The following is a 25794-nucleotide window of genomic DNA, read 5'->3' on the forward strand; positions in this document are numbered from 1 at the left end:
TATGGGTATGTACATAGCAGTGAAGTGCGTGTGTGTAAAAGTGTGTAAATGTATGAATAAGCATAAAGTCCTGAAAGAGCTACGTATTTGAGCTCCGGTGGCTTCACTTCCCTGATATCACTGACTTTGAGCCGTGCAGGTGGAAGTGTAGTGACGTCTTGGACATCATGTCATCAGGATCTCCTGCTGTGCTGACACAGTGTGTTTAGCTTTAAGAGAATTGAGTATAACAAATTAGAGGAGTAGCTGTTTCATGTCCATTTCTTTCCTCAATCCTAAGCCCCTTGACAATGTGTTGTTCGTCTCTGTTCCCTGGTCACCTGAGACAATGCTGGGCACATAGTAGGTCTTTACTAATTGTTTCCAAAACTGATGAATACATTTATTAGACCAAAGAGCATCATCTTAGGAACATAAAGACACTTCGATCTCTGAATGAAATACTAATCTTAGGGAAATGGGCCTTTGCCCCTTTGTTTTGATGATTTACTCTATCACTTTGCCACCTTGGTTAAAAACCATGGGTCTAGGTTGTAGTTTCCCAGTCAGGGGTGATTTTGCCCCCAGAAAATATTTGACAACATCTGAAGAGATTTTTGGTTGAGGTCTCAGGGCTGGTGGTGCTGCTGGTCCCAGAGGGGGTAGAGACCTCCTTGGGGGTAAGTGTAGGGTTACCTAGTCTATGGTGCACAGAACACACTGGCATGGCCAATGTTATCCAGCCATTAATGTCACCACTACCAAGAAAGAGAAATACTCATCAAGGGTAATACATGTTGGGATTTCTAGAGATTATCTGATAATGGCTCACTTCTTTATGGACTGAAAACCCCCAGATTGATTCTTTATGGTGTTATATGGAGTTTCCTATTACCTGGGGTTTTTTTTCTCCCTGCAGACAGTTCCAGCTTACACGCTCCCTTCAATTCTCCTTCAAAGTCCTCTCCTTTTCACACACAATGAGAGCTGTGCTGAGCGTTCTCCCCACCTCTTCCAGAGACCCCATTTCACAGGGATCTCCTTGGTTTTCCTTTCCTCCCCTTTTGAACAACTAGTCACCTCAGCTGGATGTGTCCTGGCCATCAATCCTGTCCTAGGAGAGATGGCAGCTCTTGCACGTAGCTGGGGTAGGTGGCCCACACTCTTTGGAGCCGACTCACAGCATATAGAATAGATGTTAGTGGGGAGAACTAAGATGGGACTTCTCTCCGATTTAATGGGATGTCCCTTGCACAAACCAAAGCACCCAAGAACACTGGTGATTTGCAACCCTCACCAAAGGTTTTCAATTTGGGGGAAAGACATTGTGAATTCTGATGACAAATTTAATCTGTCCTCATGTTTTTTAACTACGTGACTACATCAAGTAGTAGAGCATAGATTTAAAAAAAAGAAGAAGAAAACAGGGAGGAAAAAGGCTTTCCTCTAAAGCATATGGAAGTACATATCCATCCATGGCTTTACGAAGAGAAGGCTTGTGTTCTCTGTTGGTTTGCCCTGCATCACTCCTCCCCTGCAATGCCACAGATTTGGATGTGGCAGAATTCAGTGCAGTGTGATAGAGACAGAAGGTGAAAATGGCTGAGAAAATCTCATTCAGAGGAGTTCGAGGATTTCAGTAGTGCCAACTAAAAAAAAAAAAAGCCAACTTGAAAAATGGGAGCAGAGCTAATATACTGAAGAACATAGTCACAGTAAGCATGCTCAATAAATCCAACTTTCCATTTTTAAGCAAACAACATACTACTTTCTATGAAAAGCAGAAATTATATTCTTCAAGGGTGAACTTTCCAAAGATAAGCTCAGCAGCTTAGCACGAGGTAACTGAAATTTTCTATGGGGGAAGCAAATGAATTTCTCTTCTCCTGTCTTATGCATGCATGGACATGCATGTGACTCTCTGTGTGGTATCATGTGAAGATACTACAAGGGAAAATAAATGACTTCTCCCAGCATGCAAGTTTGTTGTTGGCCTGTCATGTTTTTCCCAAGCCGCTTTAGCATACATAGCCTGTCTTCTGTCCGCACAGAGAGGGGCTGCATTTTTGAACTACAAGATTTCAAGTGACCTTGTCAGGTCATCAAGCACATCCCTATATTGCCACAAAAAATTCCAAACTCACATCTTCCTGAAAGGGTTTCCATTCCACTGGAAATAATTAAGGTGCCAAATCTGAAAATAGTAACTTCTCTTCACTTTGTGCCATAATTTCTATTTTGAATTATCATAAAAATAAGGATGATAAGGGTATCATAAATATGGCTATTTTGTTCCTTCATAGAAAATACTTCTAGAAAGCAACCAACCTTAGAAATAATATTAGCTCATACAAATCTCATTGCCATTCCTCCAGTTATTCATAAGGTAGAAAAAACTGGGAGGTAGATAAACACATTCCTTTAAACATAACAATTACATATATCAGATAAAATTATTATATACTAGTATATAATATATATTCATATATTGTTTGACATATATACTTATAATATATATTAATATATTAATTCTATATTATATATACTATATAATTGTTATGCTCAAGGGATATATTATTATTCTATCACCAAATTAATTTATTACAAAGTCATATACATATCTTTTTCTTGCTTATGTTCCCATGTTTCCCATACAGTGTTTTTATTGAAAAGCCAGGGGATAGGGCACTATTCACACCCAGGACTTTATTTAAAGTCATCCTTGAAATCACTGGAGATGATGAGGGTATTTTTATATCAGTGTCCAAGCAGGTGTACCACATGAAGTAGACAAAAGAACCTTGGGGATCTTCTATTGCTTTTTTCTCTTCCTCTTTTTTTTCCAGCATTCCTTCTTGTTCCCAATACCCAAGTTTCCCATGTAGACCTAAGCAAAACCAATTCCCATTGAAGTTCTAAATTCTTTTGATGTTAAGCCTTTCAGGGATATTCGTATTGAAAGAGATTGTCAAAGGACAGTGTTCACGGACAGTGGAATCTGCTCTCTCAGGGGAGAAAGATGTTTGGCCAGAAGGAGGTTTGGCCAGAAGGTTTGTTCAACTCTCCTAGAATAATACCATTTGGGGAAAGGGGAACACGTTTGTTCTTGGCTCATCTTTTAGCACCAGCCTTAAGAAAAGGGAATTTCTCCTCCTTAATTTCCATCCTTTCCCATAATATTTTCCTCCTCCATGGAGAACAATGACAGTATCACCATAACTGAAAGAGACAGGCAGATGGTCTTCTATCTCCAATAACCTACTGATGGAGGGGCCAACCTCACCTCCGTGTTCATGTCCACCGCACATGGCCGGTTTCCAGGGTGCACAGATGGGGTGGCACTTGCCTGGTGGTGCTGACCTTCCCCCAGCTCTCTGTGCCACCTGTGACAGGACAGGCGGGGAGAAAGACTTGCCATTTGCTACTCATACAAATGGATATTTGGGTTAGTAAGCTTGGAATCTGCTCTAATGATCCAGCCCCTTCGAAAGGGCTTGGGGGAAACCAGAGCCTTTTTCTCTCTGGCTTTTGCCCAGTATTCTAGCCATAATATCAGAAAAGTCTTCTATGAAGGAGGATGTAGGGAGAGAAGATTGGGTATTGGCTTAGTTATTAACAAAAACTGAAATTAATTTCCTCTTGGTGGTCCATCATTATGTGTTTAGAACCCAGGAGAAGAAAAGGAGAAAGAGGATTTGGCAAAAAATCCCATCCTAATGCTCTGAACTCTGCCCCCCTCCACTGGCCCTGTCACAGAGCTAACCATCTGTTTTCCATGGTAGTTCTAACCTATAAGTCTTAAAGAAAAGGGCAGAAAGCAGGAAAGAGAGGGAAATGAATCTCAGTCAAAAAAAAAAAAAATCTAGGGCAATTGGGTGGCTCTGTGGGTTAAGCATCTGCCTTCAACTCAGGTCATAATCCCAGTGTCCTGGGATCAAGTCCTGCTTCAGGCTCCCTGCTCAGTGGGGAGACTGCTTCTCCCTTCCGACTCCCCCTGCTTGTGTTCTCTGTCAAATAAATAAATAAATACTTAAAAAAAAAGAATCTAACAGCAGCATTTGAATATCAAATGTTTATTTTCTTTCAAATTGGAGTTACCAGGCAGGTGTACAGAGCTGGGCAAGAAAAGGCAGGAAGAGAGCAGAAAAAAAGAGAGAGAGAAAAAGAAGAAACTGAGAGGAGGATGGGGAGGGTGATGTGATGGTGAGTTCTGGCTGATCCATCTTTACCCTGAAATTGGATATTGATCTTGTTTTCATCCCAGTTCTGGTTCTCATGACCATATGCAGAATATGAATAGCACCTCCAGTGATGTCTGCTGTATACAGAGAGCTGTATCTGAGGAGGCCATTAATATTCCTGTGGACTGTTGTCCTAGGCTCCTAGCTGATTTTCTGTATCCGGTCTCTTGCCTTTGTCTTTCTGGTTCCTCTTAAAATGTCTTTAAAGCACCACAACCACCAATATCTTAGCACGCCACTGCATGAAGGGTTAAATTGCTTTCCTGCTGCATCTAGCAAAATTGACTGAATTTTTTTTGTTTGTTCTTTTTAGGGTAAATATAAATGTCCAAAGGAAAAAAAAGTTCTGCGATTAAATGAACTGGATTATTGACTGAATTTTTTTTGTTTGTTCTTTTTAGGGTAAATATAAATGTCCAAAGGAAAAAAAAGTTCTGCGATTAAATGAACTGGATTAACACAGCTAAATGAGTTTCATTTCTGAAGGTAGCATTTAGCCCTTCGAGCATCTAATTTGTGAATCAGTCTGCTTGGAAAGTCATCCAGAAATTGATAGGATGTGTAGCCTTTCCCAAAGTTTCCGACTGCCCAATTTTATTTTAATGTGTTCACTTTACTAAAGGAGCCTACCATCTTATGTACAGTGTATCTTGGAACCATACCTCACAAAATCAAGCATGGCTGTGAATTCCTGGGTCCTGCACCATCGCCCCCACCCTCCGCCACCGCATCCTTCTTGCCCTGTCCCTTCAGAATCCACAAGGAAACCTCACTGCCCGCTTCCTCTTCGCCCATGTGTACGCTGTACTTTTCCACCTGTAGAGGTTCACTCAAATCATTCCCCGTGCTTCCTATGCCCTTTCTTCCCCGGAATGCCTGCCAAGTTGTCCACGCTCCTGAAGGCCAGCACAGATACTGCATCTCCTGCCCTTTGCTGCCTCCAGGCTGAAAGCATCATTCCTCTTTGTCATCCGTGTGTATCACATTCTTTTTCCTTGGTGCTCACCACCTGTCTCTCATATTATAATTTTTTTTTCTGTATCTCTCTTCTACTTTTCTATTTTATTATCACTAAGTCATGAGCCCCTCGAAGGCAGAAGCCAAACATTACCATCTTTCACACAGGAATTATAACCTTGTACCTATAGGCTAAGTCCAGCCTGAAGAATATGTCTTATTGTATTGAATACCTCTGTTGTATTTTCAAAATATCTGAAGTAGTGTCTTTTATTAAAACATTGAGATAAAAAGTGTAGATTTATTTTTTGAAACACAGGAAGATGTGGTGACCCTGGGCCTTTGTGGAGCAAGAGAGGCTGTTGGCAGGAATTCCAGGCTGCCTGCTTCCTCCCGGTGCTGACCAGCCAGCTGATGATGTACTTGTCTTTCCAAACCCCAGCGATTGTGTCTAATACAGAATAGGTTCTTGAGAAAACAGGTGTTTTAAGCCACGTGTAATTACCTCACTAAATTTCAAGGCACAGGGGAAAAAAATCCCACTAGTTAGAAAGAAAATTACAGATTTTTAAATTTGATTTTCTTTTTGAAATGAGCAGAGGGAGAATGAATTAAGGAGGCTGCTGGTGGAAAATGTAAATACACCAGAGATGCTTGGCCATCAATGAACGTGCTTTCTGGGGTCTCAGAGCCCATGTATTCACCTCCAGCAGAGTATGCTTCACCCTCACTAAGTTGTTTCCTTGCTTACAGAGAGCATGCTCTGGGCTGAGTTGTGGCACGCATTACTTTTCCTGCAGTCTAATCGACTGCTTGCATTGGAATCTGTCTCATCACTTACTGGTCACGTCGCTGGGGTGTGTTTAGTCCAGTGTCCAGCACACAGAGAATGTCCCATGACTCCTGGCTTAATTAAGAGAGCACCCTCTGGTAGGCGGTTGATAAATGTTTGTTGAATGAATACATAAGCAAGTGCACCACTGTGCGCCGTTGTGAAGCCACTGTGTGGTCAGCCAGCTGGCTTTTAGCCTCAGTTAAATGGTTTAGGTCTGTTCAAACCATCATCACAGGAACCTCAGTACATATACCCATGTAGAAAACAAGAGGTAGTGAAGAAATGTCGGACTTTGTCTGTAGGACCTAACGTTGGCTATGGAAGTGAAGAAGAAAGAACCCCGGACTTTGTCCCTCTGCATATTTAGGGACATTTTTGCTGGAGGGAGGCCACTGCAGGGTGTTGAGAGGGCAAGGTACTGGAAGGCCAGAAGCGTTTGCTTTGGGGAGTCTGTTTTGGTCTGTAGACGTGCCTGCTTTCCTACCCTGTTTTTTTTCTCTCCGAGAACCTATACAATTTTGATGACCGGGATTTTGTCTTACTAATTGTGATCACCTTAGGACCTAGCGCTTAACAAATGTGTGCTGGGGCAATGGAAAAAGGAATCAGAAAAAGAATGAACAATATAAGGCAGAAAGCAAGGAACCTCCCCAAACATCTGCTGATACGTTGATGACATTCGTGTACAACCACGTAAGGTAACAGTATATTACTGCACGGCGCAGTGAGTATGGTCTTGCCATTCTGAGCGGCCCTGGTATATTTGGGGCTCGTCCTTGAAGGCTTTTGCATGAAAACTGAAAATTGACTATCTGCTTGTGAAAAGTACTCAACGCATACTACTTGCTGAATTTATTTGGAAAAGCCTATTTCAGGTATTCTTTCCTGTTATTTATTTTAAAACAATGACTTTGAAACAAGGCCATACCTTCTTGCTTGTCTTCTGTCGAGCCCCGAGGCGGGGATCCTGCCGGAAGTCAGTGCGGCCCCGCCCTGCTGCGCGCGCAGCTCGTTTCGTGGCGGCCATGACAGGCCGCGCTCACTGCTCTCTCAGAAAAATCGCCACACGCTCGAGTTTTGACCTCCCAGTCTTCTTACCCACAAGATTCACACCCTTTCCCTATGTTGTGGGCCAGACACCTTCTCTGCATCAAAACTTACCCCACAGAAAGAAGTGTGAGTATCGGGTCTGGAGACCGGGGTATAAATTTAAGTCACTGTGAGAACCTGCTCGCAGGTTTATTTGGTAAAACTCTGCAGTATTGTGGAAAACGAGAGCTTTGTTCTAGTTAATGGAATTGAATACGGCCCTCTGGGACCAGGTAATTGTTGGAAGGGAGGGAAGAATGCATTCAACGGCAGTGTGGAATCTTTGTCATCTCCAGGGTCACCTGGAACCGGGCGGAGGTCATCCTCACATCTCCTCCTCCTAGTTCGATTTCATGTGGATTTCAGGGTACATTCTGTGGAGTGTGGAATGGGCAGGATTTTTCTTCTTTCCTTTTTTTTTTTTTTTTTGCCTTTGTTTCGGTTTTTACTATTTTCGTGGTAGCGAGGGCTTTCTATTTCACAGCTAATGACAGAGGACTCTGGAAGGAGGCGGAGGCAGAGTGTGATTCAGGCATTCACGGGTTAGAACATTATACATCTTGGATCAAAGGCGTCTGAGGAACTGCACCGCCGAAACCGCACTTTGAGGCCAGTCCATTCTTCGCTCGCTGATCATAGCCTTGCCGTGCGGCCGCGCCCCTGGGCCTGCTGGGCAGCGTGGCGTTAGTTACCACTCAGCCTCTCCAGCCCTGATTGTTGCCGCCACAATGGTCAGGGTTCATACTTTTCTTCAGACTGTTTCAAAATTGTCCCTGGAGCATTTCTTTTGTTGGCTTTCGGGTGTGCGATTGTCCTCCTTTGAATGCGCGATGTGGTAACTCATTCGAAACACAAGCCATAACATTTTGAAGGTAGCAATTGGAATGAATATAAAGCCCTCTTTTCAAAGCTTCTCTTGATAATGTATGATTAGAGAAGGAAGAAATTTGCAAAAACTTTGTTGCAAGAATAGAGGGGAAAGGTGAAAAACTGATCTCCCCTCCCTTAAAGTTGCTGCTTCCCACACATGCATAAAGACATACAAACAATGAGGGCTATTACTTTCTTTTTCATTTTCATCCTATGAATTCAGGAAATGGCACAGGCATCTCTGGCTGTGATAATTGCCATGTAAAGTGAAGTGTTCTTTCTAGCAGAGGAGTTGGGAGCTGTGGGAGCGGGCTCCGCAGGCATCCATTTCACGAGTGGACAGGTCTTACAGCGAGGAGGTCCGGGTCGGGTGCTTCGGGTCACCTTGTGATGGCGGGGGAGCAGCCTCAGCCTTCTTTGCCCAGTGCCCTTCAGAGGTCTGATCAATGAGATAGGGATTCGGTGGCTGGAAGAGAAGCTTTTGGTTCACAGTGTACATCTGCCTGCCTAGGAAGTTGACCCACATTATACAGCACTGCTGGATCAGAAATTCCTCTTTTATTGCTGGTCGTAGTAATTAGTTTTTGGACTTTCAGGTGCTGCTGGGAAGTGACTACAGCTGCTGGCATCTGCTGGGTATTGAGCCATTTGGCGTGCATGCATCTTTTGCTGAATAATAAATACTCCACTGGATACCTTCTTGACACTTCCTTATAATCATACAAGAAAGGAATCTTACACTATTGAGTATTTGAGTATCTGAGTAATGCTTTGTATCCAGATTTGTGTTTTACGTACATCACCTCATTTAATTTAACCTGACAAAGTAGGTCCTAAGTGATGTTTGACAGATGTGGGGACTGAGCATGAAAGGGGTTGTGTCACGGGACTACTAAGTGAAAGTCTCAGAAGCAAAGCCAGAGTGCATGAATCCAGTGCTTGGTTTCTAACTATGGCCAGTCCTATTCTACTCTGAGTCCTGGATCCCCCCAGTCTGATTTACATATTTGTTCATAGTACTTCCATAAGCACTGAGTGTATCCGTCATAGTCATTTTCACACACTGCTTTGGTTGTCTTGAAGGCAGAAACCATGTCTTATTCGTTCTCAATGTTTAGCACAGTAGGAAGCACACAGTAAGCATTTCAGGGATTGTTCACTAAATGAATGATGAGGAATGATAATGAATGATGAGGCTAAATAAATGAGCATGCTCACAGTATGATTTGAGGATTTCTATAAATGGGTCATTTGAGGAAGAATTCATTTTTTTGCTGTCCCTATAGAAAGCAGTGATCCAGACTGGAAAGAATGCCCTGGTCGGCAATACGGCCCAAGGAGACATGCCTGGGGGACATGTATGGGAATGACTTGCATGTCGACTTCAGCAGTTCCAAACTCCCTTTCTGGCTCTAGGCTGCTTACCAGATAGTTCCTTTTGTGGTATCAATGTCTTGGATAAATTTAGCATTATTGCTGTGATCATCTCATTATTGATAACTTTTGAAACCATGTTTGTGAGTTCTGATTATGAATAATTTAAAAATTGACGTCTTTTCAATTAGGGTGAAGGAAGAGGTTAAGAAATTTTAGAAGGCCTCAGATTCTCTTCATCTTTCCAGATTCACCACATAGGAATTCTCTTAGGTTCAATAACAACTCCATGAGGTGAGTTCCCTTACTATTCCATTTTCTAAAGCAGCTCAGAAAAGACTATGTTGTACTTCCAGAGATTTTTCAGCCTGGGAAATGATTTCCCAGACCTTATCTGAGAAATATCCTTTGCCTCACAATTCCTTCTGTACACTGCAGCAGGAAAAATCTTCCTAAAATCACATTTGCTAGGTCTAAACCTTAATAGTTCAAACTCTTTAGCTGGAGAACTGATGCTTTTGACAGTGTGATTCTTTTACCTCCCTAACAAGTGCTTAACTACTACTCTCTTATACCCCTTCCATCTCCCCAACACTTGTCCCTCCACTCCTCTCCCCAGACCATCCTCTCAAGCTCTATGCTTCATGGGAACCAAACAGTTTTCTATTTGCTGAAAAATCCATGTTATTTACCTATGTTCCTTTGCATCTTTCATACACTTTGCCTGGGTCCATCTTTACTAATTCTTATTTATGGCTCAAGATATGTATAATTTTTTGCTAACCTCCTAAAATTAGAATAAATGACGCTCTTTTACATCCGTTTAGTATATGATTCGAACCTCAACTCATTCATTTATCTAGCACCTAGGCTAAAAGCATCAAAAACATACCCATGATCCTTGCCTCCATGGAGGCTGTTCTAGTGAGCTACAAACAAACAAAGTAACTTCAAATAGTGCTAAGTGCCATGACAAAAACTAAGAGAAGGTAATGGTATGGAGAACAATGAATCATGGCGGTTGGGAGGATTCTTCAGATAGGGTGATTGAGGCAGGCTTCTTTAAGGAAGCACTATTTCAGCGGAGCTTTAAGATAAGCATCTGAGGCTCTAGAGGAAGAATATTCTACCCTGAAGGAGCAGAAAAGAGAGTATCTAAGGTTGGGATGTTCTTGGGAGTAATTGATGGCATGTCATTCATGCGTAGAAGATAAGGGAAAAGTGGTGTAAGATAGAAAGTTGAAGAGGGCTAATAGGGTACTGGATCCTAGGAGGGTCACAGGGACTGTGGTAATGTGTTTAGATTTTATTCTGTCATCAATAAAAAGTGTTCGGAGAATACTATGATTAGATTTACACTTTTTTTTTTTTTAAGATTTATTTATTTGACAACAGACATCACAAGTAAGGAGAGAGGCAGGCAGAGAGAGAGAGAGAGAGAGAGAGGAAGGGAAGCAGATTCCCTGCTGAGCAGAGAGCCGATGTGGGGCTTGATCCCAGGACCCTGAGACCATTACCTGAGCTGAAGGTGGAGGCTTAACCCGCTGAGCCACTCAGGCACCGCTAGATTTACACTTTTAACAGCTTACTATGTGGAAAAGGAACTCCAAGAACCTAAGAATGAAGACAAGGAAAACCAATAAAGAAAGACGTAAGAGAAGATGAATGGCTTGAAAGAGGAGTACAGATAGTAAGAAGTGGTCAGAGTTAGGATATATCTTTTGAAGTGGTGCTCATGCACTGAACATTAGGCATGAGGAAGCCCATCTTTGATCGACTCTAGATTTTTATTTAATGGATAGATAATGGTACTATTAACTGAGAACAATAGGTAGAGGAGCAGGCGTGCTTTTTCTGGGGATGGGGAGTGAGAGGAGAAATGAAAATAGCTCTGAAATGGATAGGTAAAACTTGAGATTATTTTAGATATCCAAGATGAGATGTCAGTGAAGTCATTAAATACATAAATCTAGATACCAGCAGAAAGATTAGGAATGGAGAAAAGACATTTGTGAATCACCATTACATGGTTGATGCTCCGTAATAGGGACTTGATCAGATAAGTACAAAGAGGATTGGTAGGATGGGGGCCCTGGGGCAGTCCAGCATTTAGAGTTTGGACACAGGCAGAGGAGAAGAAAGCATGTCAAGGAGATTGAGAGAGGAAGGCCAGTGAACAAGGAGAAAGAGGGCATGGGATCATGGAAGTCATAGAATAGCGTTGTGAACGGGAATGGAAGCCACAGAAGCCTAAAGAGGAATAGATAATGTGGTGAATGGTTCATTGTGTCCAGAGTGGATTTGCTTTGTCACATTGCATTATAATCTCCTCTTTATTCCCATGTATTTTTCAAGAGATTCTGAGTTCCTAAAGGTAGACACGGACACCTTTCCTGCCTGGCTCATAAGTCCAGGACCTGACACACAGTAGGTGATTCATAAGTATGATCTGAATGGATAAATGAATACCAAAGCCTAACAGGATGATAGCTGAACTCTGATGAGGCTTAGCAATTCCGGGAAATATCTGCTGCTCCTTGCACTAACCTCCAGCCTGAGTCATATTTTAATTTTCTGTAATAGTTAACATAAAAAGCGATCAGAAACAGGACCCAAACAGTGTATTGAATAATATTCATTAAAAAATGATGGACAGCATGACAGAGTACACTATCCAGGAGGGAGTTGAGAAGAATGAGCTGTATTTTGAGTTAATTTTATATTCATAAATAAGATTGGAATCGTAGCTCTGCTTTGATTCACCTCATTGAAAGTGAAAGGGGAGAATGGAGTATTTCCCCACAGGAAATCTAAAACTGAATATAGCATAGATGGTAATGGCCTTATTGCTTCACTTTCAATAATATATCGTTTTATAATTTAATAACAGTCCTAAGGAGATACATTAGAAGGGACACATAAAGCATTTAGGGTTCCTTGGAGAAAGCTATTCATAATTTTGAAATTACTGTGATAATTGTTGGATAATGAGGGAGCTTAAAGCCCTATCTGATCTACATCTTGACGAGCTTCATTTCCTCTGAGCTCTACCTATATTCTTAAATTGGAGAAAAGATTTTTTTCTTTCTAATTTACTATTCTCAGAACACCTGTTTTTCCCTCTGAGAACTTCATCCTATTTCTAAATATTGGAATAATTCAGAATTCTCTTCTGTGTCTTTTTAACTTTCTCTCTATATCTTTTCCCTAAGTGATTTTTACCTATTTCCTGTCAGTTTAAATATGCCAACAATTCCCAAATTTATCTCTAATTAGGAAAAGGGCTCTGAAAAACAGATCATCAAAACCTACTGCTTCCCAGGCTGTATTTTCTTGAAAGTAGGAATAGCTGTCTGTTTTATGCATCAGCATGTCAAAAAGCACTTGACACTTGGTAAGCTTTAAGAAACGTTTGTCGAAAAGCCATAGTAAGGATGTGATACGGCAGCATACTGTTCTTGGTTTGCCCAGTTAATTGCTGACAGCTTCTGCCTTTGCTAGAGTGCCCATCTGCCAAATCCTGCTTCTCATTCAATGCTCAATTTAAATGCTGCCTTCTGTACGAATCAGTCAGCTAGACCTGACTTAGCTCACTTCTAGATACTCCTAAAACTTTACCTTCCCTTTTATTTTTAGGGTGAGTCTAACTGACATAGCATTATATTAGTTTCAGGTGTATAATGTCCTGATTCCATATTTGTATGTATGGCACCATGATCACCACAGTAAATCCAGTTAGCACCCGTATCTGACCTTTCTTCTGGTACTTAGCCATAGATGTATTAATGCATGAATAATAAAATGGAATCATGTCAATGCAGAACATATTTGTGACAAAAACCTAAGTCTTCCTCCTCCCTGCCCCCGTCGGGGATTTTTACACCATACTGGATCATTTCAACCTTTTATTTTGTTCTTCTCTAACATGAGTTGGCAGGTGGTACAGACTGAAAGGGAAGGTTTCTATTTGTGAGGAGATTTGACTACCTGTGAGAAGAGAAGCATTTTATCCTGATTCGCCCAGGACAGTTCCTGGTCTGTGCCTGTTGTTCTGATGTAATTATTTTTAGTGCTCGCTTTTACTCTGAGCAGCGCCTGTGGTAAATGATAAGTCGATGTTCACTCAACTTAAAAGGGTATAGGAAAGCACAGCCCTTGACAAATTTCAAAGTACTCTGTGTTTAGGAAAGGAGAGAGAGAGAGAGAGAGAGAGAGAGAGAGAGAATAGTAATATGGAATTGTGTAATAATTTCCCCTGAATCTGCATTTTCTTATGATGATGAAAACTTGTTTGTCTTTATTTCCTTTTACATAAGGCGGGGCTATTTATTTTCTTGGGATCAATTTTGCTTACTATAAACTGTAATCTTACATTTGGATGGGGAACACAGCTCAAAATCAAACATAACAACCAAAGGTTATCTCTATGGGGTGTTAAAAAAAGTTGTCACAGGAGACCATTGGCATTTGGATACAGCTTAGAGATGTCACACAGCAGAGTTCCCATATCCATCTCAGCTCCCTAATTGGTTTTATCCTCATGAAATTGCTAAAGCATTTTCATACCAGGGCCAGCTCCTAAAGTATATTCATGCTCTGTCCAGCAGATGGTGTGTTTGCAGCAAATTGCTCTTTTCTCCATCCTCCCCCGCCCCTACCCCTAAGAACTTAACCACTAGGTTTCTGCCAGAACCTGCTGTATTCAGGGTGACATAAGATGCTGTTAAAATAAAATATAAAGGTTAGAGAAAGATCAGTAGAAGTCCTAAATTGAACATAGATTTCAAAAAAGCACCTCTAAAAGAGCCTAGAAATTAATAGTCCATAATATGATGAAAAATCCCAGCTGACATCAAAGGAACCTCTTGCCTTCTTTTTAAAGAATTCTGTTTAATGCATAATTCACTGAGCCCATGAAACATTCTGGGAAACTTCTGGATGGATATCAGCCTTTTAATTCAAAATTATGCACTCTGGGAAATGGCTGGCGCTGAAGGTGGCAAGCCTACTAGGTAATTTACACCAGCAATCAAATTGCAATTACCAAGGAGATTAAAATGTGACTTTGAACAGTCTAACTCCACACTCAGGGCTAGTAGCTGTTTGGTAAACACTGCAAGGGAGCCTGTAATTAAAAATTCCGATCCTCTTCAAGCTTTCTTTAGGGTGCCACTATGAAATCTGAAGGGAAAGGGGAGAAATGCAAGTTTCATTTTAAGCAATCTTGGAAGGGTGGCTTACATCTTCAAGATGGTGCATTTCTTCTGGTATTGTCTATCCCATCCGTTACTAGTTGCTTTTGAAGTTGATGTTACCTTTGTTTTTTAAGAATAACTTGAGGGGCACCTGGGTGGCTCAGTGGGTTAAAGCCTCTGCCTTCAGCTCAGGTCATGATCCAGGGTCCTGGGATAGAGCCCCACATCAGGCTCTCTGCTCAGCGGGGAGTCTGCTTCCTCCTCTCTCTCTGCCTGCCTCTCTGCCTACTTGTGATCTCTGTCTGTCAAATAAATAAATAAAATCTTAAAAAAAAATCCCCTTCTTCCTAATTTAAAAAATAAAAAAAGAATAACTTGAAAGTTTTTCAAATCTAGAGACGACTGTAGGGGGGTGAGTACATTCAGATGGCAAGCAGTGACACAGTCATATAATTTGAGGTACTGACTCCATGTCATGGGCTTTATAAAGAAATGGTGTCATCTGTGAATGCCTTTTGATTATGCTTATATGATTTATAGTCTATTTTCCCCTGAGGAGCTTTAAAAAGCCATCTGGTCTGGCTGTGTGGGGAAGCCCAAGGTGGAGGGCTAGGCAAAAGGATGTGGTGCGGAAGATGATCTTAGACTTTCTCCTCCCTCCCTGGTGCCTGTTCCTGGAGACCCCATCTCTAAGTGCATTTCTTTAGGATCTTGCCCTTAGCAGCACGTGTGCTCAACCAGGGTTCTAGCTGAGAAAATGTCATGTCTCTTGGGAGGTTGTGAATTGGCAAGGTATTTTCCTCCCTAGGGGGGTGAGGTTAACACAAGAGATGACTGGCCGCTGGGATGTGTCTGCATACATCCCACCTAATGTCTGAAGCTCTAACAGGGAGGGACCAAGGTGTGTCCTGTTCACCAACAGCACATCTGTGTCGCATTATACACTTTCAGGGCTAAACTGATGCTTTGTTAATATCTTTGATTTCTCCCAAGCCAACAGGCTACAGGGACCTCAGTGAATGGTCACTCCAGTGTTAACAATGTTTTAAAAATGAGGTTGATTAGAATTCAGTTAGTGTTATCTGAACCCTGAGGTAAGTAACTGATTAAATGATGAGGATGTATAGGCCTCGTTTTAAAGACATTTAACTCTGCTTCCTTGTAGGGAGTTGACTCTAAGCAGATTGAGAGATTAAGATATTTTGGATGATGCCCAAGATGTCTCATTTCTAAGGACCCATGAAGCTGGAAAAGCGTTCAGAGACTCTCAGAAACATAATTAATTACAGAGTTAGGCCCTTAGAGACAGGAACTGCTTCAAGCCCGATATGGACCTTTTATCTAGTTAATTAGTTTTATGGGGAGAGTTTTGCACATTTAGCAGATGAGTATAGATTTTATTACTTGAAACAATACAATTTATTTTTATGTTGTACTTTTAAATTGGGGTGGGGGAAGGAAAATAATCTTGGAACTCTGAAATAACCGCAGAAGTTCTGATAATAATGAGGCTCACTATGATTAGGCTTCATTCTCTCAATCAAGTTGTATCTCCAAGGAAAATAAAAATTTAAGTATAATGTCCTCTATATAGACCAATTTATTCAAGATAAGGGGCTTTTGATGTTACTCATTTTAGTTGTTCACTATGCAAAGCAAACTGATTCTCAATACATGAATGAACGAGGCTCCAAAAAGGTGTTCATAAATCCGTTTGGTCCTAAATCCAAAGTGACCAAGGGAAGTTTATACACAATCACATCGTTTTCACTAAACATATGAAGTAGTAAAATAGATATATTATTATAATAATAGATATATTATTCTCTTTCTAAATGGATTAATTCTTATACTTGAAAAATATGCCAGGAGGCTATTGCCCTTGAGGTTCCCCGCAGATGCTGTGAGGGATTTCTCAGTAGCTGTATTCCCCATCACAAATGTGATGCCCACTTTGATTCTGTTTAGAATTCAAACAGGCTTTAAAACCCCAAGTCACCTGTGGCTAGGAACAAAAGTTTCAACAGTAATGCTTTTAAGGTGAGTCAATTTCAAGTTCTTGATTATAATTCTAACAGAATTTGGAATTAACACAAAGTGAACAGGCATCAGAGGTAAATACAGGTTCTGTAGCCACCCACTCCAAAGTTGACCATCTTTTCTCGGTTTCTTTTTTCTCTCCTGATGTACAAATGTATCAAAACAAATTCATAAGTTTGTGCCAAGTTTTGAGTCACACTCTGTCACTGAGAATCCGTGGGACTCTCCCAAGCTTAACCTCACATGTGCTTTGCAAAATTGGTCACTTTTCTCCACTGAAAAAAATTATTTCAGCCTCTTTTCTTTTACAGTCATATGTTTCTTCTTATCAGTACCTTGAATCATTCTCACTACTTTTAACCTTTCAAAATAGGGTAATTTCCATACAAACAGTTCAAATGAACAAGCTGCACTGGTTGTGGACACAGCTGATGGCTCACACCCTCATTTGCTTGGGGTAGAGTGAGTACATTTTTTTTTTTTTTTCTAAAAAACCCTAAGTTTGCTGGTCAGAATAAAAACTAGGAAGTTTAAAGTCAGTAAGTAGAGCCTGGGTGGCTCAGTCGGTTAAGCGTCTGCCTTTGGCTCAGGTCATGATCCCAGGGTTCCAGGGATCATGTTCCGCATTGGGCCTCCTGCTCAGTGGGAAGCCTGTTTCTCCCTCTCCTTCTGCCACTCCCTTTGTTTGTTCTCTCTCTCTCTCTTTCTCTCTGACAAATAAATAAATAAAATCTTAAAAGTAAAAAAAAAAAAAAGAGGCTTGTATTATGTAATATTTTTTATATATATGAGATATCAACAGATAATTATATACCTATTATGTAAACTTTCTATTACATAGATAGAAATATGCCTTTGATTTCTTCCTCTAGTAAATGAGTATAAGGGATGGAAGTGGGGGAAGGGAAGGAAAGCAGGCTATCTGATGGCTATCAGGGTTCCCAACACCTCCTGAGTTCAACCATAATGACTCCCAATTTTACCTGTTTTAAGTATATTTTTTAATAGTGTTTAAACAATAATTATGCTAATTTTTTTAAAAAGCTCAAGAACTTTGGTTAAGTAATCTTTTTTTTTTTAAGATTTTTTTTTTAAAGATTTATTTATTTATTTATTGGACAGAGAGATCACAAGTAGACAGAGAGGCAGGCAGAGAGAGAGAGAGAAGCAGACTCCCTGCTGAGCAGAGAGCCCAACATGGGACTCGATCCCAGGACCCCGAGATCATGACCTGAGCCGAAGGCAGCGGCTTAACCCACTGAGCCACCCAGGCGCCCCTTTGGTTAAGTAATCTTGAAGGTTCCTTCCCCTTTTGCCCAAATGATCCACTTTGTGAGCTCTTAGGAAACCTCTCCAGGTATGGGGTCACATGAATGTGAGGTAGCGTCAAGGTCATAGTTCAAGGTTTAAGGCTATTTGCCACGGAGGCATCAGATTGGTAAAAGTGTCATCCAAATTGCCGAATCTCTACTCATCTACCTTCACTGGTCCCTGGATGTGATACTTCCTGGAGGGTGAGTGGGGACACTGCAGGAAAGAAAAATCAAATACCAAGAACAGAGAAACAAAACAGTTCATGGAGTACTTTAATTCTTTTTATTAGTTCTTTTAGAAACAGGCTAAAAGTGGCTTAAAGTTCAAAAAGTTGATTCTTTATATTAGCAATCTGAGAAAAGAATTTGAAAAGACATAAAGCTAAATGATTTTTCCTGGCCCTTCAGCAAATTTATTGTTGTCCCTTATCATGAACTTCTCCTCTAACGATGGCTTATGAAGCAGTTGGAATGCACCTCATGTGCTGTAAACAAAAATTTGTGGTTGAAATCAGTTGCTGTCAGTTCCTGCCCTCCTTTCCCTGCTTCTTACCTGATAGTCCCCTTATGGTGAAAATCACACGAAAGTAGATGTTCTGGGCCTTTTTATTGTGAGATCCAAAAAAACAGGAACAATGACATACTGGCCAGTATCGATTAAAGATGCTCCCACAGGACAAGAAACAGAACTGACTACATGAAATTTTGATGAAGTGGGAAAATTGACCCATTGTTTTAGTGGTACTAAAAAATTAAAAACAAACAAACAAACAAACGAACCTGTTCTATGGTGATTTTATGAAACCAGATAGGAACTTATTCCAGTGGGTGTATTTGTATGTGGTATGGGATGTGTGTGTGAGAGAGAAATTAGTATTTTAATTAAATTTTTCTTAAAAAAAAAAAAAAAAAGAAGGTTCCTTCAAGAAGAGTTTATTCTTTGATCTATGATATAACTGAGGCCCAGAGAGCTTGGGTATCTTGCTCAAGGCTTCAGGCCTAGTTAATGTCACAACCTGGGGCGAACCTACATTCCTCGAATCTTTGTTCAGTGCCACAATACTTGGTTTTATGCAAGTTACCTTCAATTAGAGTTAGATTGGCTCAGGAAAAAAGACATTTCCAAATATAAAGAGGGAATATTTTCAGATAATGTATTATGTGAGTGGTTTCCAATTTGGAAGAATCAGGTAAGATTACCTTGTCATTTTTGGTCAAGTAGAACCAGAATATGAAACTGCTGAGGAAAAAGAATACATCAACATCATTTTTCTTCATAATAAAAGCAGTAAGTAATCATGAGTTTCTAGCAAAATGCCATTTTATTTTCATTTCACTTTATACCCATGTTACTCTGGAGAACAAAATTTGTGCTTGCCAGGTTATCAAATGTAGATAGTGACCACAACCACATAATGGGTCTCAATGTCTTTTTCTTAAGCACTGTTAAGCAGAAGTGTCTAGCCTCTTGATCTTTTGACAAGAGATAAGACTGAGTAAACCACTACAGGCCGGCCAGAATTCCCTAAAAGAGAAAAATCCAAGGTCATCACAAACCAAAAAACGGGAGCTCCCACCCTCGGCTGAGAAGGCACTGGCTCTAGTTTTGGGATCTTTAACATGCCTTGCATATTTAATTTATACAAATATTCACTTGATTTTAAAATGAATTATCTTTTAAGTTCCTCTCAAGAGGCCTTTCTTGAACTACTCCTTCCCTCCTTTCACTCTGTAGGTGGAAACTGCATTACTTCCCACAATGATTAATAAGCACAGTTTGTTTGCAAACTGTGTTGTTATAAAAATCAAATGAAATGCTATACGTACGTGTATATTTTTAAATGTGAAGTACCAAACAAGTGATTTAATTGCCCTAATACTTCGTTATAGCTCTTTAGGCATCCTGTCTCATTAATCGTTTCAGGATATATCCTTGTCTCTCCCAGAAGATTAGCAGTGAGGATAATGAGCATATCTTTTTCTTTGTCTTCTCTCTAGTCTCTAACATAAGAAAGATGCTTCATTAATTGTTGCAGAAATGACTTAATAGTTTGATCAATGAAGCCCATACATGATGGTCCTATCATTAATAATAAATATTATGGGGATAGAGGTACGCCACTTTGCATCAATTGCTATGCACAGGAAGTGCAAGAGGCCAAAACAACTTGTGGATTACCTGATGTTGCCCACTTAGATTGGGGGTTCTGTGCTGTGGGGAAGACAGGAGTATACAGAGAAGAATATCCTATTATACCAATATTTGGAGCTAAGCAAACATCACTCAAGTGGTTTTTTTTTTTTCTTTGTGTAGGTAGGATCAACAATGGTATGGTAGGAATCCTGGATGGAGAGTGTAGAAATTTCTACAGAATCACACAGTGATTTTGGTAAGTTCTTTTGTCCAGTCTTGAGGTGGAATATAAAAATTACCACTGAATATGAAAAGTAAATTCATTGGTGCCTGGCTGCTAGCATACGACAGACAGAACTGATTGGGATTCTAGTTGAGTACCTTGGAAATTTTAACAAAAAGTTTACTCTTCAGAAATTAAAATGTCTCAGATTCCTCAGTATTTGTAGAAGATATATATTAGGATGTCAGTGCTGATAGGCTTTCTTTATTAGCTTTTCCAATGTGTAACTATAGTTTTAAAATGTGCCCTATTCTAAATCTTTGCTATTGCTCCTGTCACTTCTCTTGTGGAGCTTCCAGTGGCTTCTAACCTAACTCAGGGTAAAAACTGAAGTCCTTACAAGGTCCTCCAAGTTCTGGACCCCACCATGTCCCTAAACTTAACTTCCTCTACCTCATACATGCAAAGTTCCTCCGGCCACCTTGGTTCTTTGGTTCCCCTAAAACACATCAAGTAGGCTCTCCTTCTAACTCAGGTCTCCTTATTCCCTTCCTGGGGAAGGGAATATTTCTTTCTAATCTTTCTAATATTTCCACTTGGCCTGTACCCTTACTTCCTTTAGTTCTCTGGTCATATGTCATATTGTGAGTGCAGTTTTCCCTGACCACTTTATATAAGACAGTAACACCCTACCTGCCCCCATTTTCTCAACACACTTACATGGGACTCTCTGGTTTACTTGCCTTGCTTTGTATTTCTCTGTGGCATGAGACATGTTATGGATTTGTGCTTATTTATGGAACAGAAGCTCTGCGAGGGGAGGGGCCTTCTTAGGTTTCACTGCTTAATTCCTAGGGTCTAGGGCTGGGATGATGTATATAAAGTCAGCAATAAATACTGAATGACTGCAGGAAATTGACCTGGTTATTCAAAGTCCACTTCTAATCCTATTTCTTTCAGGAAGTCTTCCTAGTGTGAGTGGAATGTGGATTACCATCCTCTTTAACTATATCCAGAAATTTTAATCTTCCCAGAAGCAGAACACTTTAGTCATATGGAAGATAAGGGCAAAAATACCCTATCTGCTAGTTCTATTTGGCAAGTAACAGATCTGTCATGTTTCTAAAATATTAACAGATGAGTCTTGGAAGGTCTATGTGATTTGCCCCAAGCCCCAGAACCATGCAGTGGCAAATCTAGAATGAAGATGAATTTTTGTGGATTCAGTGTCTCTTGCTCTGCTTAGTGTCAATAAATTCTATCAAGGCTCCAACAACAAATATAATCAGACTGGTTTTTGCCTTCAGTAACATTTTTCTACTTTGTTAGACAGGTATCATTACCTGCCTGTTACACTGGAAGTTGAGGGGGTATATCACTGGATAATGATCAAAGGACATGAATTCCAATCCAGGAGGGGTTCTTTTTCTTTGAACTTGGGCAAGTGACCACTTGTTCCATTGTCCATTTTCTCATCAAGAAAATAATAGTAACATCTGCTCAGTTGAGTACAGAGGGTTGTGGCAAGGGTCTAGTGATAGTTTAAAAGTGTTTTTAAAATGATAAAGTGACCGTTGATCTACATCTATAATTATTATTAAGATTTTAGAATTCTGATTTTTTGGCAGCGTCTTCATTTTAGCTTCTTGACTATGTGAGTTCTTGCGATGGCCCATCAAACCTGAGGGACAGGAAAATAAACTCCGTGCCACGTTGCGGCTTGAGATATGGTAAACAGGGATGAGCCTGCACACTCAGGGAATTGTATTAGTTCATTCAGTCCCTGGTCTAGTAGTTTAGATGGCTAAATTTAAACTATAGATGCCAGCAAAGTGGAATGGTAAGCTCTTATTTCGTTACTTCTGTTGTCAATTAATTGATCTTACTTCACTTCTTTATTTGTCTGCCACAGTATTTTAAAGGAAACTGTGATATAATGTTCTGAAGAAAAATAAGACAAAATATACCTTCCTTTTCCTTTTTTTGCATTATTTAGCTAATGCATTAATTCAGCAGCAGAAGACCCTTCCCAGGCAAAATACAGAAAAAGAGCTTAATAAATTTCCATACTGAAAAGGGAGGAATTGAGTGAGAATCATGCACAGGGTAAAGTCATAGGGAGAATTTAGGTAGGCAAAAGCAGTGAAGGAACCCATCTCTGGAAATTGGTGCTCTGGTTTTCCTTTTACGAACATTTTATTTATATTTTTTCTGTTTAAAATATTTCTGGAGCTGACACAAAGTTCTTGATGAATATATAAATAACTACAGTATCCAAAGACTTGCTTTTGCTTATTAAGAAATGTTAAATTTTCTTTGTTTTCTACTTTTTTAAAAATTGAGATAATCAAGGTTTAGAGGTTTATTAGACCAGGAACATTTTAGGGACAGAGAAAATGTTTTAAGTACACTGAGAAGTGGTACAGTGCTACCATGTGATTATTGGTGACTGGATAGCCTACAAACAAAGCTTTGTGGTAGAAAATTCTTAAGAAGTTCTAATTTATGAAAGTATCAATGGTTTTTTAAATTTTATTTACAAAGAAAACTTGATTTGTGATGTGTACTATAAAAAAAATTACCACCATGACCCAACAACATGAACACAATGAGAAAAACTTACCACTACACCAGACAAACCCACAAAATTATTAGGGTCATAGATCAAAATTCTGGAAGAGTTTCAGATCCACTCTTTTCTCCCTTTCTTTTATTATTTTACTTTTAATTAAGTAAGAAGGCTTATAATTAGAATGAGAGAATGGGATGATGGAAAATACGTAGTATTAACATTTAAGACACAGTGACCTGTAGGCTGATAATTTTTCTTTCTTTCTTTTTTTTTTTTCCAATTTGGTTCTTGGAAATAACATTATGATACTGCATATATTGATCTACTACAGTTTGATGCTCTCTGAGGAAGAAGTGAAGTATTAATTGGAGGTCTTTGTTATGAGTCATTCTTTGTTGAAGATATCATTATGGTAGTTAATGAGAGTTAACAATTTCCTTTTTGAATAATGAACATTTTGGTGCAATTGTTTATTAGTGCTGCAACTGCACATAGTAAGTTGAGGCAAATGATAATGGGACTATATCCTTGTTCTAGCTACAAACTTATTTTTTCTTCTTAAGAAGCAATAGTGGAAAACAATACATGATTAAGAAACAGAGAGTTTTGGATTGTCTTTGGAAGCTACTTAGCTTTGCAAACTTGAGAAAGTCCTTAAATTCCTTTGAGCCACAAATCAATAAAATAGAGGGAATAATATCTGCCTACCTGACAGGATTTTTCTAAGAATTAATGAATGAAATATATAAAATGGTTATTATTAGGACTGTAGTAATCAATAAATGCTACTTCTTTTTCTCCCCTTCCTCATGTTAGAACTTCCTTCATTGGTTTTAGCTAAAGTTCAGGGTAAAGATGATAGGCTAGTGGCCATCAATAGTATGATTTTGGAAAAATTTATACATTTTTATATAAGAGGACTAGAAATGTACATTTTTAGATTTAATCTAAAAAGCAGATCAATACTTTACCGTTTCAGTTTAATCTTAGTTTCCAAAGGAGCTCTGAACTTTAATACAGGTTAAACAGAAGTAAAACATTTGAAAATTTATGAACATGCCTGTGTGGCATAATCTCTTCACTTTGAAAATCTTTTTCTCTCTCCCTCCTTCTTGACAAATCTTACTCATACCCAGTGTTACATCTTTTAGGAAGTCTTTCCTAACTCCCTGCTCACTGCTGACCCCTCCTTTGTATGTCTGTACTATGCTACTAGACCCTTTCAAGATGCCCAAGATAAACTGCTGGGCTGTAAAAGCTATCTTTTTGAATTGCCTGTACTAACTGTGCAGCTACTTGAGGGCAGAAAGAACTTACTTACTCATTTTTTCTCATCTTCTGTAGGGTCTAACACTAAATTGCACTGAATACTAAAGATTCTTTGAAAAGTGCACAAATCCTCTCCATATTTAAAAAAATTTTTTCCCTAGCAGCACTAGGAATTCCTAATTCTGTTAGTGCTTTGCCATGAAAAATGAATTATGTAAGAAGTTTGCAGTGGTCAAATATGAGAAATAGCCAATGGAGTTCTTGTAGAGGTAGAGGGTATAGTCTTATCTCAAAAATGAATCTATGTGACCTAGACCAGTGGCTCTCAAACAAATCTTCACTTGGGTTCTACACATGATAAATTCATTCTACAACTTAAATAGAAATAATGAGGTTTTCTGAACTTAAAATCTTTCTTACTTAAAGTCACATTCAATTGCCTAAATTTTTTTCTATGATATTTTAAAAACTTTCGTTAACTCATTGCATATCTGCTAGGAGGAATGAATGAATGGGCAAGTAGTTATTAATGGCCACTAGGAGACAAACATTCATAAAGGAATTATACTATACTCATCAGGATTCTTGGTTGTAAGAATGAAACCAGATGGCAGTCTTTAAAGAAAGTGACATAGGAAGCTCCTGAACTCTCCTTCCCCATGGACACACTAAATTTACAGTTATACATGGAGCATTTTCCTCTAAAGAAATCCAGAAATCAGCTGAGTGATGTCTATACATTGGGCGAACAAAAAAAACACTTACATTGAAATGGATAGGAAAGGCTGAGATGCACTTTTGCCATAAACTCCACCCCTAGCACAGCATCACACAGTCAGGAGGGAACCGCCAGCTTCAGCTTCTTCCAAGGGAGTAAAGGATTTGGACTCAGCATATAACATCCCAACTTTTAAGACTTCCACCTGAGGGAAGGGCCCCCTAACGGCTTGTGACAACAAGAGAGCCAACAGGACTTGTGACAACAAAATGCACAGTAAACAGAGAAGCTGTTATTAATGGACATCTCTCACTGTAGCTATTACTCCAGGGTTCAGGGCAGAGGGAGCAGACAGAAAACATCCATCACCTAGTTACTCCCTGGAAGGGGTCTAACTACATACAATAAATACATAAAATAAAAAATGCAAGAGAAAACATTAAAACTGATACCACACAAACACAGAGGACCATAAGAGTCTACTATGAACAGTTACATGCCAACAAACTGAAAAACCTAGAAGAATTAAATAAATTCCTAGGAACATACAACCCAGGCTGAATCATGAAGAAATAGAAAATCTGAGCAAACCCATTATTAGTAAGGAGATTGAATCCATAATCAGAAACCTCCCAACAAATAAAAGTTCATGACCAGATGGCTTCACTGGTGAATTCTACCAAACATTAAAAAAGAGTTAATACCATTATTCTTAATTTCTTCCCAAAAAACAGAAGAGGGAACACTTCCAAACTCATTTTATAAAGAATTACCTCAATAGCAAAATCAGACAAGGACACACAAGAAAAAAATTGCAAGCCAATATTCCTGCCTGATGAACAGAGATACAGAAATCTTGAAGATATTAGCAAACCAAACCCAATAGTAAATTAAAAGGATTCCACATCATTAGATCAAGTGGAATTTATTCCAAGGATGCAAGGATGCTTCAAGTGGAATTTATTCCAAGGATGCAAGGATGCTT

The 25794-nt window shown here is 39.6% G+C and overlaps 1 protein-coding gene and 1 long non-coding RNA gene across 3 annotated transcripts in view; one reads left to right on the forward strand and one right to left on the reverse strand.

Annotated features, from left to right (window-relative positions):
- GRM3 (glutamate metabotropic receptor 3) overlaps positions 1-25794 on the reverse strand; it is a 226234-nt gene that overhangs the window by 38367 nt on the left and 162073 nt on the right. The window lies entirely within an intron of this gene.
- LOC309845820 overlaps positions 7011-25794 on the forward strand; it is a 220128-nt gene continuing 201344 nt past the window's right edge. The window contains exons 1-2 of the long non-coding RNA XR_014301517.1: positions 7011-7188; positions 20208-20283. This is a non-coding gene — a long non-coding RNA (uncharacterized lncRNA). The remainder of the gene's footprint in view (positions 7189-20207; positions 20284-25794) is intronic.

Source organism: Mustela nivalis, assembly GCF_964662115.1.
Source record: "Mustela nivalis genome assembly, chromosome: 12".
Classification (NCBI taxonomy): Eukaryota; Metazoa; Chordata; class Mammalia; order Carnivora; family Mustelidae; genus Mustela; species Mustela nivalis.